Here is a 16,574-nt window from a genome sequence, read left to right on the forward strand (position 1 = left end):
TGAAATCGGATTCGGATTCTTGAGGCTTCTTCCGAATTGGTCGGTGAAGCAGGCCATCATGGTTCACCTGGCCGAGTCGTATGAGATCAAGCCAAGAACTTTGATACTCGACGTTGGCAACACCCTCCTCAATGCTGAGTTAATTGGGAGGGTTTTTGGCATTCCGTCTCAAGGTAAGTTCGTGCAAATATCTTTGGGTATACGTATATTACCATGCACTGACGCATTGACATGTTGTAGGCAATCCATTCCATCCCTGGATGATAATAATTCGTCCCACGTGGCAATAAAAAAGAGGATCCATAGACGGACAACAACTGAACTCCAGGATTTAGTTTACAGTTGTCCAATGGCAACAGAATCAGATAGGATGGAGTTCAGAAGATATGTCCTACTGGTGGTAATGAAAATGTTTCTGTGCCCTACAACACAAGTTACACAACAGGTAATTTCACCGTGGCACATTTATCCCGTCTTGGATGTTTCTGATCCCAAAGATTCAACTGGCCGTTGCAAACTCTAAAGTGGTTCGACACGGCAGTCGAGAAGTATAAGCTCAAAGGAAACAAAACTCGTGAGAGCTGCATATTCGTCATGCTGGTAGGATGCATTCAATGACTATTAGTAAATTGAGAATGTCATTTTGTTGTAGAGCATAACTTGTCACCTTCTTTTGTCTAGGTACTCTATTTTCAGCTGTTGCAATACGATCAGCTTGACAACTGTCATGAACCTGAGCCATGGCTCGCTGCGTGGACCTCAGAAAGTCTAGAAAAAAAGGCACAATATATTATTTCCGAGGTACTCACTTCTTTATAGAAATCGGTTACTTTATGCCAGTATGTCAGCATGATGTTTTTTTTCTATGCTGAATGGTTGTTTCTACATATCTTTTCTGATTTCAGATGTGTTAGGTAGTTGGGAATAACTCCGTTTTTTTAAGATGTCAAGGGTTCTTTTCTTGCGTTTCTGGTTTTTGTGTTATTGATACTTGGGCATGTGATGTTGATACATAAATCTTTTCATTTCTTAAATCAAGGACACCTCTTGACTAGAAAGGGGAAAAGTGAAGACGTAGAAAGTTGATCACCTGAAGCTGAAAGGAGAAAGGCAGCTAAAAAAACACAACAAAAGCGTGCACGAAAAGCTTCGATTGCACAAAGGGTAAGCACATATTCACGACTCATTGTGTTAATAAATTGACTTCTGTTATGCTTATTTGATTCACGCTACTTCTACAAACAGGAAAGCTCAATCAGTATAGAGGGGGAGCAGGAAGCAATGGAAAGATGACCTACTAGAAGCACAACAAATCCACCTCCAAATAGGAAATGCTCACGGCGCGTGGATAGATCGAAAACTAGCCCGAAAGTGAGTTTATGTTTATGTTGGATGTTTCTTTAAGTAACATATCGATGTGCATAATACAGATAAGCAGGTCAGCTTCCAAGACAAAGGAGGGGGTTAAAAAGGACCGATCACGTAAGTCCACCCCAAATTCACATGAAGAAAAAGATCTCCCAGTGAGCACAGATGATGACTAGGAAAATGAACCCCTTGCTCAGAGGATGCTCCAATTTTTTAACCAGGGAGGTGTTCCACAGAAAACAAGTTCGGAGACCCCTGACGGCAACCTCAGTCAGGAAAACACACCCCATGAAATAACTGACTCCAGAGTTCTCGTGCAACACTCTTTTTTATTGGTCTATTTTGCTCATCAGGGAATTAGGAATATCTAAGCATACAAATTTTACTTTTCTCTAACATGGATTGATTTTGGCGTAGTAACCCATATTTCTTGTCGATGTGAGACTCGGAGAGCGAAAGAATATGGGAATAGCTTGAGCAACTACAGTACACGAAGCCCCTACAGACCGTTATGCCAACCACTCTGTCTTGCAAGGCACCTCATCCACCGAGTAACCGGATTTCACCCTGAATGACTCGGATGAAAAAGAATCCTACCCAGTGTACTCCTATAAAGATGAATCCGTTGCTAAATGGGCAAAAGATCAACGAGGATGATGATGATCGAGTGCGACGATGGGCTGTTAATCCGTCGTTGGGAGAAGAGAAAGCCGTGGCATCGTATGAAGGAAGGCCACATCTAGTACTACTCTAAGAGGACCTAAGCACACTGTGACCCCAGAATCTTAACGGTACAGATCGTTAAGTGGATGTGTTTCACTTTTAATGACTCGGAATCATCACGGTTTAAGGATGACTTCTACTATATTCCTCCAAGAATTTTGGTATGAATGATTTTGCCGATGTTCAATGTTTAGGATGTGTACTGAAACTAAATAGGGTTGTTTTTACAGGAAACGGTGTTGCAAAAGAGGAGCCTGGATTTTTTAGGGAGGTCCCGAGCTTGAGTTTTGTGGGGCTTGGTCCTCAATTCGGCGAGGATTTCAGATACTTTGACGAGGTAGCAGCTTCCAAGAGAAAATGGGTAAGTCAGTGTGCTAGATGAGTGGAAACTATATGGTTCTTGGATCTTATTCTTCGATAATAGGAACTAACTAATGCGTGCATGCTACTAATTAGATACGGCTGTTTACAATGCAGTAGTTTTCACTTGGATGTTGCTTATGATAGGCATTAGGATGTTTCTTTTCATTGCCAATTGGATGGTTCTGTATATTTTTCTGAGTTTTCATGTCTTAGCTAGGCACTTGCGATTGCGTGTACTTAATTGAGATGTGATTTGCTTTTGTTTCCTTAGATATTCTGCAACAGGTTGCATGTGCTAAGCATTGCATTGCGTTGCATTAACTTATTATACTAAAAACTATATGGTTCTTAGGTTCTTTTCACTTGGATGTAGCTTATCATAGGCATTATGATGTTTCTTTTCATTGTCAATTGGATGGTTTTGTATATTTTTCTGAGTTTTCATGTCTTAGGCACTTGGGATTGCGTGTACTTAATTGAGATGTGATTTGCTTTTGTTTCCTTAGATATTCCGCAATAGGTTCAATGTGCTAAGCATTGCATTGCATTGACTTATTATACTAAAAACTGTATGGTTCTTGTCTGTTATTCTAGGTGTTTGATGCTGTGAATGAACTAATGCTTGCATGTTAATGTTTTTATATTTTTGTTTACAATGCAGTGGTTGTTTTCCGTCTGTATTGATCGTCATTGGTGGCTGTATGCCTTTGAGATTCCTCAAAAAAGGTTGTGGGTACTGGATAGTATGCATTCTGGAGAGCATACTGATGAAAGGTAAAAAATACATACTTATGCGGTAAGCATATATCACCTAATTATTGCAACAACATCCTTAGTCGTTAATAATGTAGTTTTGCTAAAGTGTAGTCACTTTACAAGGGAGAATTATTGAAGACATAGCTAAAGTGTCGATGCCCCATACGAGCCCAAGGGCCTGACTCGTTTCTACCCTAGCGTCCCAAAACAACATAATGGGTCAGTTGAAAATGACGCCTATCAATAAGCTTACTAGAAATTCACTTGATAATGATACCTACTCTCATGGTTAAATATAATATTTCTATTTATACATGTAGCTGTGATTGTGGTGTAGACGTGATCAAGTTCATGCTGTATTGAAGTCTGGATAAACCCTTGCAATTTTTGGACAATGTGAATTTAAAAATCCTATCACAATTAAGTTGCACATCTTTCCAATTTATTTCTTTCTTGCTGCCAAAATTTCTGGCTCACACATGATTTTGCCATTCAGGGCATTCTGCAGGAATTCCGGAAGGAAATTATACTAGACAAAGTGATGGGTCCGCATAATTCAGACACTGGAATGGCTCTAGATGCATTGGACAGCCATCCTGTGCGCCGCAACTAACCCAGAAACAAGACTAAGGCGGTGAGATCACCCTTTACAGCATCAAGCACGAAGACTATGCTGCAGCATGCTGGGTTACCCGTCAGAAAGCCAAGCAAGGGGGGAAGACAATGGAAGAAGACAGATGCCTAGGTAAAAATTATGAAAACGTGCACATGTCGTACTATTCATATGGTTTTCCTGTGTTACAATTGTGGACGTTTATATGGCATTTTCCGCCTTACATCTGTTCTGTGTGAGCCTCATAAATCCTGTTCCACTGCAGGTTTATGATTACCTGTTGCTGAAATTGTGAAGTTGCTGGTGACTTTATCCAAACTTTTACATGGATGATACTTCTGATAAGCATTAGGATATTTCTTTTCTTTGAGAATTGGATGGTTCTCGATATGTTTTCTTGGTTATCACGTGCATTGCATTTGCGGGTGCATGTACTTCACTGAGAAGTGAGTGGCTTTTGTTTTCTTAGATATTACTCAGCAGGTTTTATGTGTTAAGTATTGGCGACTGTCAAGTAATTAGTTCTCAAAATGTGGATGTCTTTAGTTCATTAAGCAATGCATTGCCTAATTATACTATTCAGTCTACTCTGATCGGTGTATATACCCCATTTGTTTATGACTACATATAAGTGGTACTTCATTCCATTAAGAAGCATGGTGTTAACTAAATAGAAGTTTATTCATTTTATTGTCCTTGTTTTTTATTGCTAAAATTGTGGGATGCTGGTACGTTAAGCATTGCATGGCCTTCTGTCATAATCAGTCTAGTCGGCGGGTTCGTTTGTGTTGGTACTAGTGACTTTAACCATTCCTTTAAGTGGATGGTGCTTCTAATAGGTGTAAGACCCAGAAATTTTAGAAAAATCTTATTAAGAGCTAATTTTGATTTATTTATTCATTAAGTACTTTAATCTTAGAAATTATTTTATTAAAGATAATTAAAGCAAATTTTGATTAATTGAGTTTAAAGTAATTTAAGGTTTTATCTAATTTTATAATTAACGAATCATTTTCTATATTTAAATTATAAATTTTAGTAAATGTAAAATAATAAGAATTTTACATGATTTGGTTTAAATAATTAAGATTTTGTAATTTAATACTTTAATCCTTATAAACAAATAAAATTAATTATATTATTTTATATTTTAAATTAGAATATTTAATTAAAAGTTAATTTAATATAATATCTCTTAATTTTATTAAAATTTAACGAAATTTCAATTTGCCCAAAAATCCCTAATTTTACATTTGTCCCAAATCAAATCCTAATTCTACCCTAACCCCTAACCACCACCGCCACACCCCCTTTTCTTTAAAGAAACACAGCTTCAGAATAAACAAAAAGAAAAAGAGAAGGGAAATGGAAACAGGGAAAGCAGGGAAGAGAGAGTGAAATCCGAGAAAACAGAGAGAAAGAGAGGGAAGAGTGCCGGTGGAAGGGGAAAGACGCACCAGAGCTAGTGGGCTGTTCCGCCGCTCTTCGTCGTGGCTGAGGCTATTGCCACCGCAGATGCGTCCGTGCCGTTGTGTGTTGCCATTAGAGGAAGAGGAGCGCGAACCAGAGCCATGCAAGGGAGGAGCAGAGCGCGCGCAGGGGAGAAGCCACCGTTGCCGTCGCATCTTGCCGCCACTGCCACTGCTGAGGTCACCATCGTCGTCCTCACCGCAAGCAGAGTCACCGCCATCCATGGTGGAGCCGAGGACAGAGAGTGCCCGAAGAAAGGAGACTGACAGAGGAGGAGTGCGACGTGAGGAAGGAGACGATGTTTACGTCACTACCGTCAAATCTCACCACCGCTGCTGGAGCCTCTGGCTGTCGGGACCGCCTTTATTACCACCGCTGATGAAGCTCATTGGAGTTGCTCGAAGGTTACTATCGCTCTACTTGGTTCTGTTGGAAGCTGCGCTGCTGCGGGTGTGGTTGCCAAAAACTGCCGCCGAAACCCATGTCTTCTGGATTGGTCGGTTAGATGGTATGCAGCAATCGTGTAAGCCTTTGGTTGTTCAAGCTGGAACCTTTTCCAAACAAGTGAGAATAAACAACACTAAGAGGAGTTTGCAAGCTGCCCCTAGTATTTCTTATTCGTCAATTTAATGATGATGGTGGATACGGGTTCTGTGTCAAGAAGTGTTGGTTTCCCTGTGAATATGATGCCAGAAAAAGATGATGATGGCCGGTTTGCAAGTGGAGGGTGGAAAAGTGAGGATGGAAGGCTTGGCCGTGGGTATTCAAGCTTCAGATGGAAGAGAGTAACGATGGAGGATTTTTATGATATTAAAACATTGAAGATTGGTGGTCATTCAGTATGCTTATTTGGAATATTTGATGGTCATGGTAGTTCTCGTGCTGCAGAGTATTTGAAAGAGCATCTCTTTGATAATCTCATGAAGCATCCAAATTTTCTTTACTGGTGCCAAATTGGCTATAAGTGAAACGTATCAAGGGACTGATTCTCAATTTCTGGATTCTGAAAAAGACACTTTCTGGGATGATGGCTCTACTGCTTCAACTGCTGTTTTGGTTGATAACCATCTCTATGTTGCTAATGTTGGAGATTCTGGGACTATAATATTAGCTGGTAAAGCAATTGCTCTCTCAGGATCATAAACCAAATAGAAGTGATGAACGGATGAGGAATTGATGCGTTTAACTACCGAGCTTTGACTAAATTGAGGTAGGGGTTTTTCTTAAAATCGATTTTACATTATAGAGTTGTTATAAATAGATATTAATGTGAGAAACATATGTCTGTGATTATGATTGTCTTATAAATGTGGTTGTTTGCTGGACTGAATGACTGGCTGCATGATTGCTTGAGTAGTTTGTGATGGCTAAAAAGAAATTAGTTTGAAAGGTTATTTAGTTGATTATTATGAAAAATGGTTTTCTTGGTTTTGAAGCTATTTTTGATAATGTAAATGAATCGGCTTTGGAAATGATTTGGAATATGAAACTGAATTAATTTTGGAAACGGTTTAATTTTGAGTTAGTCTGACTTTATAAATGATTTAATATTTGTGCTGGTTTGATTTTAAAAAGAGATTTATTATTGGCACTGATTCGCTTTGAAAACAATTTGATATTGGAACTGGTTGAATTTTGGAAAATGAATGAGATTTGGAAATGGTTGAGAAAAAGTTTGAGAAATGTTTGGATGGGACCCGAAAAGGGTGGCAAAACCCGAGTTTTAAAGGAGGTGTTACCGAAATTTTATAAAATTAGAAGTTTCATTTAAAGTAGTTATTTTGAAAGAGTTTTAAGTATTGTATGATTTAAAATTACCTCATTTATCAAATGAAGAGTTATGTTTTGGATTGGGAATTGTTAGTGAACGGAATGGAAAGAAGGACGATGAGAATTTTCTTTGAAATATGGTTTTTGAATGAATTTGGAAATGAGATTTGGATTGACGAATGATTATGATGTTGAAAATGTTGAGATATGATCTTTGAATTATTCATATGGCTTATGATTTTGAATTATCTGAGATACGAGGTTCCCTGGATAAAGTACCATGGCTTGCCACCACGTGTACCAGGTTGAAAACTCGGTACTCTGTTGACCCTACGACGTAAGTGTGACCGGGCACTATATAAATTCCCGGGAATGTTACCCCCATTGAGCAATATTGATTATTTGAGAAAAAGCTATGCATAGACTCTTGGGGATGCACGTCAGGGGACCGTCTAAGGACAATTCAGACTTGTCGGGTTGGCTGGATAACCGACAGATGAGCCTCATCAGCCATAGGACAGGCATGCATCATATGCATTTGTATGCTTTGCTTGGGTTTGAACTTGTTTTGGTTTGCCTAATTGCTAAACTGTTCTTAACTGCTACTTGAACTATTTGCTGTAATTGCTACCTACTTGTGCTTTCCTTGTCTGTCTTGCCTGTGTTTGTCCTGGCGTGCTACATTTGAGAATGAACTTTGGTGCTGAATTAATGATTGTGTTGTTTGATTGCGTGGTTGGTTTCTGATTGAGATTTTCTTATAAGAAAGGAAATGTTTCGGATTTCAATTAGATTAAACATTGTTTCTTTGAAAAAGTTTTGAACGATTACCTACTAGTTTTTAAAGGATTCATAAGGCGATGATAATCACTGAGCTTGAAAATAATTTTCTTGTTAAATATCTTCTTATGACAACTTTGAAACTCCGTGGTGAGACCATGTGGTTAGGTTCTCACCCCCTACAGCTTTACATTTTCAGGAACCGGATGAAGAAACATTAAGAAGAGTTAAACTGTGTTTGGTTTCATATGTTGTTGTATGAATTAGATTATTTTCTTCCCTCATCTTTGTTATAATTAGTTTGTAAGAGGGATAGGAGTTGTATGTTTTATATGTATATTATATTAGAAGATATTATGTAAGGAGTCTTGTATATGAATCTATGCCTGCTTGTATTTTTCTTAAGATAAAGTATTTATTTTCTGGATTTCAAAGAACGCAGCGATACAGTGTCGAGTCACAGGCTCCTATTTAAATATTTAGTATGTAAAGTAGTCATAATACTTCTTGCTATCAGAGTGACGCAGCCGGAAGCGTGACATTCTAGTAGTGAGGGTGTTACAATAGGCATTGGGATGTTTCTTTTCATTGCGAAGTGGATGGTTTGGGATATGGTTTCTTTGTTTCATGTGTTAAGCATTTCCGAATGCGCACACTTCATTGAGAAGTGAATGGCTTTTGTTTTTTTAGATATTTTATAGCAGGTTTTATAGCGGATGTAATCCGCTAGTTTTTGCCAACAAACAAGTGACACTTCGTGATCTTAAAACAATAACAGTCTCAAAACCTATAATAATTAATAATTAAATAAAAGATAACCACAGTTGTGCTTTATTTCTTTTATTGAATACGTCATAATAGTATCAATGCAAGTGACAAAGCAAAAATAGTGAGAGTTTATTTAGTTGTGTCTAACGAACCACAAAATCTATCTAAGTATGAGAAACCACCCACACAAAAAAATATACAACCAAAATGAAAAAAGAATCCTCCATCATCCGAAAAGTGTAATAACAGGACGAAGAGACAAAAAGACGAAGAGATTCTGGGGAGAAATATAATTGAAGTAGAAAAGGACGATTTATAACGTTTTATAACGTTGAAGATGATTTTAATAACAAAAAAGAGTTGGGGACGATTTTGATTTTTACCTCAGATTTTAGAGACGAAAAAAGTACTTAACCCATAACATAAATTACTCCTAAATCAATGATGTATTTTTACATATGATGATTAATTAGATCATACAAAAATATCATTTTTAGTTTCACACACAAAATAAGTCTTGATCCATATTAACAATAATTTAGAGGCATAATTACGACATGACCTCACATATTATGGATTTTTTTTATATGGATTAGACACTTCTTACTCCAGACATTGTTACAATATTACAAACTCACATACACTACACATTTACATATATGATATTTTTAGGTTGTGTTTGGTAGGGAGATTGAGACAGAGAGGCAGATACTAAATTAAGTCTCTATATTGTGTTTAGTGTAAAATATGCAGGACTGAGTTATATCTCAGTATCATATTTAGTTTAAGATAAATATGGAGATTTATGGGTATATTTGAAATTTGAAAAGTTAAATGAGAGTATTTTTGAAAAAAAAATTATTAGAGTTTCAGCCTCCATCCTTAGAAATTTCAGTTTTTTGTGTCTCTACTTTTTAGAAGTATTAAAGGGACTGACATTTTATGTTCCATGTTTGAAATTTTATATCTAATCTCTGATCATCAAATACAATATTCAGGCCTAGGGGTGTCATCGATTCGATTCTCACACGGCATTAACCATTCTGTTTGCTTTTTGTATGACAATCGAACCTAACCAAAAATAGTTTGGTTCAGTCAATTTTTTTATTTTTAAATTCTAATTAACAGAAAATTAATCACAGTAAAATTAGGTTCAAAACAATCAATAAATTGAAATAACAAGATTATATCACATCTAAATTCAATACAATTTCAATTCATCCGAATAACTAAACATAAAACAAACACACTTGTCCGCCAAGTCAAACAAATATCATCTTAGAACCAAACAACAAACCAACAAAAACACTTTAGAACTAAATAACAACAAAAACATAGCCACTATGGTTAATCTTAATTCGTACAAGATATGATCATCTAAATAACTTGCATAAGTTAACACATAATCAATTTCTTTGGAAAATAATTTAGCTGTGTATGTAGAATTTTTAATATTTTGACATGCAATTAAATGTACCATTATACTAAATTTGTCCACAGTAAGAATATGATATGTTTACGATTTCTAACCATAGGCAAGTCAAGTAAGAAATTTGTAGAAATATCAATCCAACTATGAATAGGAATAAGTAAAGAAATGCACAATATATTTGACAAAACTAGGAATTCAACTTGCTTACATGCAATATAATCAAAATAAATTCTTTTAACACTCTTATGTCTATGAGATCAACAAAGATATATAGATAACATATATGAGATTCTCTTTATTTTATTATTGCATTTTAAATAAATATTCTTGCCAGCAAAATATATAGAATGAAAATCAGATTAGTTGCATAAGCAATCATCATATATCCAAATACTAATAAGTCAGGAGTAAGAGTATTGATTAGATCATATCTTTTTGACAACTCATCAGCAACTACATTTTCATTACCTTATTCAATCACATATGAAAATAAAATCAAGCAACTCGGTCCACTTTGCGTGCCTCTTGTTTAAAATCCCTTGCATTATCAAATACAAAACACACTACAACTTGTCATATGTTCAGTACTTAAGACTTGTCCCATATAATTGCTCACTGAAGTACGAAATTCGTTGTTTTTTTTTTCATTCTATCCACAATAATGCCTTCAAAACTTACCATAAAACTCACAAAACTTTGAAAAAGTGTCATGAAAATATTAGGTAGTTCATAGTTAGTTTCAATATGAAAAATTAAAGACTCTTTAAAATTCAATGACACTAAAGTGCTCTTGTCTAAGCTAAAATTTCTAGATTTTTCTCACAAATGTGTTTATTGTTCTCTATTTTCTCTTTTTGACTTATCTCTCTCACTATTCTTTTTTTTTTCCTTCCAAAAAATCTCTTTCACTCAAACATCAACTAATTAAGAAAGATACTCACTATTTTCCTCATTTTCTTCTCTCAAATTCTTTTATTTTTTTTCTTATTTTTCAAATTGCTCACATCCCAAGGATCCGTTTAAAAGTTTGTGCTCCTTTAATTCCTCCAAATACACATTTTCATTTAGAATTTCATATAGAATTGGAGTCTAAAAAAAGTCAAACTATCATAAATTATTGTTACTTCTCCACCTTAATGGCCAAATTGATTAGATACTCCATTGTTGTACAAGGGTGATGTGCAATCTCATGCAATTTCTTGGTTTAACCCAACCAAAAGTTGTCTGATAAGAACCTTAGGATCCTTTCAACATTAGCCTTACTCATCAAATTCAACAACTCTTTGTGGTACTCCATTACAGATTTTGATCTTTGTTTCAAGTTACAAAACTTTTTAGAAAACTCCTTATGGTATGATGATGGCACAAATTAATTCTTCATGATTTTCTTCATCTTCTTCCAAATACAAATCGATCTTTTTTCATACTTTCTTCTAGAACTACCTAACTCATTCTACCAAATATGTGCATCTTTTGAAAATTCGGTTTCTACCAATCTAACATTCTTTTTCTCTAAAAGGTTAGAACATGAAAAAATCAACTTTATTTTCTTTTTCCATTCGAAATAAGTTTTAACATTATTCATTTCTTCAAAAACAGATATTTGCAAATTGAAAATATTTTTTTCATATGAGATTCCTTCATCATCACTATTCCCATCCTAAATCCTCATTGATTTTGATTTGAAAACCTGAAAAAAATAGAAGAATAATAAAGACCTCACAACATTCTTTCCATGTATATCACTCGAATTAGAACACTCATGTTTGCCCTCAATTTGTGATTTTTTTTTCTCTTTTGATCTCACAATTTCTGCCTTTTTTCACTCTTGAATTGTTTTAAACAAGTTACACTTTAAAAATCAAGAAAAAAGAGTGACCAAACTAAGATAAGCTTAATGATAGAAACTTTCAATTTGACAAGAAAAAAAAATGTGACAAAAGACACAAAACAAAGAGAGACACTTTTTTAAGTTTAACAGAAATTAGAAAATTTTATCCCAATTGATGATACTCCAAAGTAATATATAACAAATCTGAAATATTTGAATACTTGAAAATCGAATCAAGAATCGTGTTAATTGTATAACATTCTTTTCCTCTTTTTTTTTTCTACTGCCGTTTTCAAGAACATTACTCCTTTTTTTTGAATTATCATTTTTGTATTTTTTTTTGAACTTTTTGTGATTTTTTAAATATGACTCTAGCGTGAAATTATAGAAATAAAAAATAAAATAAAGAAATTAAACGAAGATCCTAGAATGTATAGATAAATAAAAATTTACTTACGACCTGTAATTAATATTAAATCATAAAAAAAGTACGAATAACAAATTTTTCGTTGAAATATTTTGCCATGTAAAAAATTTAGTTATCAAATAAGGTCATCACACTTCATAATTGTGAATATATATTATTGAGTACTCGGTCTAACCTGTTGCTTGGCTAAGAATGGGCTACTCAGTGATAGACTGTTGCGCCAGCCTGAGAAGATGCAGATACTTGGCAGCAGGGAAGACCGATGTGGTTGGGACTTATGACAATTACTTTGCATTTGTTTGGTTCAATAAAAATGTAGAACAAGAAGGGTGAAAGAGGTGTAAACACTATTTAGATGCTCATAAAACATTTATCTACTCTCATGAACTTGTTTATTGCTACTATTTCTTTCAAAAGCATCAATTGTATCTCCAATTAGTACACTCATTAAAGGGTTGAATATTCCATTCTCAACTGCACTTGTGTCAGTTTACTAACCATGCTAAATTATTTAATTAAAAAATATAATCCTCCATCAAAAAACAAAAATAATTTATAATAATATAAAATTAATACCAGAATACCAGATTAACTCAAATATCTTTTTATAATTAAATACTTCAAGAACACCTAGACAATAATAAGAGGTTTAAACACTCATATCAAAAGCAACAAACACGAAATAAAAAGGTAACAGATGTATCCTCATCCTATTAAATTTATTAAGCAAAGGAGGCATGCAACAACATTTGTATATGTATATCTGACAATTAAACAAAAAATTAAACAAACCTAAACCCACAAACAAAATATTCAACAATAATTGCACAAACAATTGAACAAACAAAAATACAAACTCAGAAGATTAACAATTTCAAAAATGTTTAAAAAACTGAACAAACCCTAAACCTCAAATATTGAAAAAAATTAAGAAAAAACTAATCAGATAAATGGACTTAATACAAAAGGTGGCGACGACGGAAGAATACCGTGACGAGATGACGATGACGAAGCTGCGGGAGGCAGCAACAATGAGCGGCGAAGATGCTACTGGAGGCGGCAACGGCGCTGTTGATGGTTTTGATGATAATATCTGAGTGACAGGACCAGCAATGAGAGTGAGTGAGGGCGGCTATTACCAGCGAAACAACAACGAATGGTGGCGATGGAGGGCCTAACGGCGAGAGAAAAAGAGAAAGGGGAGAGAAGTGAGGTTGATGATGTTGCATAAATGGAGGGGAAGTCTTTGTAAATTCGAATTTAGGGTCAATTTTACCGGCTGAAAATCCGCCGGTTACGCACAGCCTATGACCAAAACAGTGCGTTTCATTTAATTACCTTACCATCGAATTTTCTCCCCTAAATCCGACGGTAATGATCGCGTCAATATTTTTTTCCTCCAATTATTACCGACGGATTTACCATTGGAAAACCAAATTCGAGGTAACTTTTTTACTCGATGAATTTATTACCAAATTTACCGGTAAATCCACCGCTTATCTTCGACGCTAAAACTGATGGTAAATCCGACGATATTCAGCGTTTTTCTTGTAATGGACACTGGACTGCTCGGACTGCTCTAATCTAGGGTTACTTGAAAGCGACAATGACTGACTGATGCGCGACTGCAGAAAGCAGAGGATCACCGATTAAAATGGAGGCTAATGAACAAATCTTTAGAACGGTCAGAATTCAGGTTCTCACTTTCCAAGAGCATGGAAGATGATGATGGACAAAGACTTAGAACAAAAAAAATGAGGGAGGGGGGCACATTGTGTGAGTGCACATCACTTCAGCTCGGTTTGGTTTTTATTGAGCCAGCCAAAAAACAAACCGAATCGATCGATTTAAATGAAGAAAAAAAATTATTTTTTAAGTTTTTAGTTTGATTGTTATAAATTTCGATTTAATTTTACAGTATTTTTTTGTTCGATTTAGTAATTTACACCCCTTTTCAATCCTAATTTTCTAGTTCCAATCTCAGAAAAATAAACACAGCTTTAGAAATATTTATCCACTACTTAATATCAACTAAATTTCAAACCCGAGGTAAATGATGAATTTCTCTTGTCCTTTGTGCCAAGGCTTTGACCACACATATTATGAGTTCGTTATGACAAATTTCTTCATAATTTTTTAGGCCTTATTTCATGCCAACCCATGTTGGGAAAAAATAAGCATTTTTGGCAGCCCCATTTAAGCCCTCTTTTGCGCTATAATTGTGTTACCTCGTCTTTGGCAATTCAAGTGTAATCTTTTTTCACTATGCGTGAATCTCCTCTTTTGGTACGTGTTAAGTGTTGAATCATATGTACGAATATTTGTTCCTCATCTTCATGGCTAGAGTGTGGCCATATTTCAAAGATGAAAATGTGGAGTTATTTGAACTAGTTTAACTTTAAATAGTATGCCATACAATAATGCATTATTGAGGACCCTGCGAGTAGGTGTTTTGTATCATTGTTCCAAGAACAAATGGTGGACCTCACGTCCACTCCCATATACTCATGATTTAGATTTATTGGAATTTGTCTTTTCTAAAATATAATGTAATTTTGAAATTGGACAAATTGCACTTATCTTTAAAGCAAGCTAGGTTTCGTAAAATTCAAGAGAGTGAACCTACCATCTTCCATTTATTTATGAGAACATATATCAATCTGTTGTGAGATTTAGATGATAATACATTCGATATTTCTCCATTATATCTTGTGTTAATTATAAGATTAAACACTTGTAAACATAATGTTAACTGTCGTTAGAATAAAACTCACTTTCAATGATAAATTTTTAGTAGCAACAATATGAGTAATACTAGATAGCTAAAATATTATAGATAACAAATAAAAATACATTATCAATGACGTTTGTACTTATAAAAAAAGTGTGAATCACTCTCTAAACTTAATTGACATAATTAATTTCTTTTTATAACTATTAAAAATTTATTAATTATAGACATCATATGTATGAAATTATGAATATTATGAGTATAAAATTATGGATGTTATTAATATGAAATTATGGATGTTATGAGTAAATTTATCAATTGAATAAATTAATTTAAGTATTTAATATTTTTTAAATCCAATTATAATAAAATCTGAAAACATTTGTGTTAAAAATCAGAATAAATTATTATTCCACTTTAAAAAACTTGAAATAAATATTACGTAAGTAAGACAATAAATTAGTGATTACAAAAAAATTAATTAAAATTAATGACAATTAAAATTTAGATTATTACAATCTCTATAATATTACGTAGGTGCAATAAGAAAAAAATAAATTAGTGATTACAAAGAAATATCAATTAACATTAATGACATTCAAAATATATTATTATATATGATTAGTATTTAATGTAATAGTATATATGAAAATCAAATTATAGTATATCTCATTAATATATGATATATTACATCCTAATAGTTTGAGATATAATGTGATAAGTTGAGTAATAAGAGAGTGAGATAAAAAAAAATCAAAATGTAAAGAAGTTATATAAATGAAGTTAAATTAAAAAAAGAGTAATTACCCAAATCAGTCCCCAAGGATTTTAAAAGTGGACGATTTAGTTTCCCAACAAAATTAATACACAAATCAGTCCCCATGATTTTTCTCCGTCAGACATATCAGTCCCCAGACTATTTTTCGGCGTGACTCATCAACGGAAATTGCTAAGTTGGCACGTTAAATCGCACATGTGGCAGTTAAGTGTCCACGTGTGCAAAGAGGACAAAACAGTCCCTGAAGTTTTTTGAAAAAATGGCATCATATTAATACTCCTCCTTTCTCGTTCTTTATCATTGAAGGTCGTCCTCATGAAACCCTAGTTCGTCATCAGCAAAAATCGACATATCCAGGTTCAGTTTTGATGATTCCAAGTAGAGGAAGTTCATCTTCTTCGAATCACCGTGGAGGGAGACACAGTGGCTCCAGTGGTACTGGTCTTGTACATGGTGATGTGAGCAGGCTGAGGAACGTTGAAATCACGAAGGGGCAACACCCAAAATGTTTATGCGGTTTGTATGCAATAATCTCCATTTCAAAAACTCATGAAAATCCGAGCATGTTATTTTCTGGATGGCCACTATATAAGGTAAACAATTGTTAGTATTCTAGTTAGTTAAAAAAAAATTGTGTTGAATAATCTGTTTCTGGTATGGGCTGGAGAAACTCCCTCATTGCAAATTGTAAGACCCGGTTAATTAACGGCTAATTAACCCATATATGAGAATTTATTCTAGAAAGCCAAAAATGATATTTTTAT

General features: G+C 34.5%; 1 pseudogene; it reads left to right on the forward strand.

Moving 5' to 3' along the window:
- Window positions 5,174-6,470, forward strand: LOC107607028 (annotated as a pseudogene).

Source organism: Arachis ipaensis, chromosome B07 (genome assembly GCF_000816755.2).
Source record: "Arachis ipaensis cultivar K30076 chromosome B07, Araip1.1, whole genome shotgun sequence".
NCBI classification, from domain to species: Eukaryota; Viridiplantae; Streptophyta; class Magnoliopsida; order Fabales; family Fabaceae; genus Arachis; species Arachis ipaensis.